Genomic DNA, 3,147 nt, shown 5'->3' with positions numbered 1-3,147 from the left:
GATTTCAGCTGAGAAAAAAATCGCAGATGAGATGTCACCCATTGAATAACATTGGTCCGAGTGCAATCCGATTTTTTATCGGATTGCACTCGTCTGTTTTTCTTGCAAGTGGAAATGAGCCCTAAGGTTCAAATATGTCTTTAAAAAAGGCAAATACTTGTACACCTTCTGGTCAATCAGGTCAGACACGGTCTTGTGGAAGTACTGAATAAAGTTATTTATCACTTCTGGGATGACCTGGTAGGTCTGCTGCTCATACTGGCGCTCATATTCCAGGTCCTGCTTGGGGTCACCTGTGTGTGTGTCATAGTCCACCTGGTAGCTGTAGGGATCATATTGGGTATCGTAATCCTCGTACCACATGATGACACCCCAGGTTGATCGGTCTTCATCATGTCGTACGAGGATTACGATACCCCATATGAGCCCTACAGCACACAGGTGACCCCAAGCAGGACCTGGCATATGAGTGCCAGTATGAGCAGCAGACCTACCAGGTCATCCCAGAAGTGATAAAGAACTTTATTCAGTACTTCCAGAAGACCATGTCTAACCTGATTGACCAGAAGTTGTACTAGCTACAAGCCAGCAGAATGTCCAGTGATGTCATCAGCTAGAAGGTGTACGAGATACAATATATCTATGAGAACAGCTGGACCAATTTAACTGAACATTTTTTAAAGAATTCCCCATGGCCTGAAGCAGAAGCGATCGCTCCTCAAGTTGGGAATGACGCCGTGTTCATAATTCTCTATAAGGAGCTATATTACAGACACATCTACGCCAAAGTTTCAAATCTTACTATAACTACTGCAATCTCTTCAACTACATTTTGAATGCAGATGGACCTGCGCCCTTGGAGCTGCCTAACCAGTGGTTGTGGGATATCATTGATAAATTAATTTGCCAGTTTCAGTCATTCAGCCTGTATCAGTGTAAGACCGCAAAGAAATCAGAGGAAGAAATTGAATTCCTGCGTTCCAACCCCAAGATCTGGAACGTTCACAGCATCCTTAATGTCTTACATTCACTAGTGGATAAATACAACATTAACCGGCAGCTGGAGATTTACACCAGTGGAGGTGACCCTGAAAGTGTAGCTGGAGAATATGGCAGACATTCTCTCTACAAGATGCTTGGGTACTTCAGCTTGGTTGGACTGCTCCGCCTGCACTCTCTTCTTGGAGATTGTTATCAGGCTATTAAAGCATTGGAAAACATTGAGCTCAATAAGAAGAGTATGTATTCCCGAGTCCCTGAGTGCCAGGTGACCACATACTATTACGTTGGCTTTGCTCAACTTATGATGCGAAGATATCAGGATGCCATTCGTGTGTTCGCTAACATCTTGCTATAAATCCAGAGAACCAAGAGTATGTTCCAGAGAACCACCTACAAATATGAAATGATTAACAAGCAGAATGAGCAGATGCATGCGCTGCTGGCCATTGCCCTCACCAGGTAAACCATGTGCATTGATGACTCGAGTATTCACACTCAGCTGAGAGAGAAATATGGCAACAAAATGTTACGTATACAGAAAGGCGATGCACAGATTTACGAAGAGCTCTTTAATTATGCCTGCCCCAAGTTCCAGTCACCGGTGGTCCCTAACTATGATAATTAGTGTTGAGCGATACCTTCCGATATTTGAAAGTATCGGTATCGGATTGTATCGGCCGATATCTGAAAAATATCAGATATCGCCGATACTGATACCCGATACCAATACAAGTCAATGGGACACAAATATGGGAAGTGATCCTGGATGGTTCCCAGGGTCTGAAGGAGAGGAAACTCTCCTTCAGGCCCTGGGATCCATATTCATGTTTAAAATAAAGAATAAAAATAAAAAATAGGGATATACTCACCCTCTGACGCGCCCTGGTTGTAACCGCTGCAACCGTCAGCCTTCGTTCCTAAGAATGAGTAAGTGAAGGACCTTCGATGATGTGGCGGCTTGTGATTGGTTGCGTGACTGCTCATGTGACCGCTCACGCGACCAATCACAAGACCGTGACGTCATCGCAGGTTCTTCACTCGCTCATTCTTAGGAACGGAGGCTGCCGGTTGCAGCGGTTACAACCAGGGCACGTCAGAGGGTGAGTATATCCCTATTTTTTTATTTTTATTCTTTATTTTACACATGAATATGCATCCCGATTCCGATTCCCGATATCACTAAAATATCGGAACTCGGTATCGGAATTCCGATACCGCAAATATCGGCCGATACACGATACTTGCGGTATCAGAATGCTCAACACTAATGATAATGTTCACCCCAACTCTCACAAAGAACCATATCTTCAGCAGCTTAAAGTATTTCTTGATTAAGTCCAGCAGCAGGCGCAACTGTCCACCATTCGCATTTTCCTGAAGTAATACACCACTATGCCTGTGGCTAAGTTAGCAGGATTCTTGGATTTACCAGAACTGGAATTTTGCATTCAGCTTTTTGTTTTCAAGCATAAGATGAAGAACCGGGTGTGGACGAGTGGCATTTCTGGAGGAGAGTTTCAGACTGCATCAGAGGTGGACTTCTATATAGATAAGGACATGATTCACATTGCAGTTACCAAAGTCGCTCGGCGCTACGGAGACTTCTTTATACAACAGATACACAAGTTTGAAGAGCTAAACAAAACTTTGAAGAAGATGGGCCAGAAACCTTGAAAGCCATTCAAATGGACAAGATATTTATGACTGATATTAGGACTGAAGGTTATCTTACACCCCTACACATTGCTGGCACTATCAAGTTGATTAAAAGGCAAATACTTGCAATGGAAGGCAATTTTATTGCAAACTACAAAATTCAAGGAATAGTATGATTGAATAGAGTGAGTGCGTACACTTTTGTATGTGTTAACATACACAGGTTAATAAGTACATATAAGGATTAACTAAATATAGTGATTACGTATATATGAAGATTAACTACATACAGTATACTTAGATCATCACCAAGAAGCTTTTAAACATCATCCGTCTGGAATATCAGAGAATCAACACCAAGACATAGATCCCCTAGGAGATTACTTACACTGCATGGGCATTCCCAATTTTGCAGGTATCAGCACACTGTACATGTACAGGTAAAAAAAGGGGGAGAAGCCAGCGCTGCTTGTGGTCAGAACGCAAAAC

The 3,147-nt window shown here is 42.8% G+C and overlaps 1 pseudogene; it reads left to right on the top strand.

Annotated features, from left to right (window-relative positions):
• Positions 1–393: 393 nt before the first annotated feature.
• Positions 394–2,698, top strand: LOC143818403 (eukaryotic translation initiation factor 3 subunit L-like; annotated as a pseudogene).
• Positions 2,699–3,147: the final 449 nt, after the last annotated feature.

This window comes from Ranitomeya variabilis, chromosome 3 (genome assembly GCF_051348905.1).
Source record: "Ranitomeya variabilis isolate aRanVar5 chromosome 3, aRanVar5.hap1, whole genome shotgun sequence".
NCBI classification, from domain to species: domain Eukaryota; kingdom Metazoa; phylum Chordata; class Amphibia; order Anura; family Dendrobatidae; genus Ranitomeya; species Ranitomeya variabilis.
This window is presented reverse-complemented; position numbering and strand designations above follow the sequence as displayed.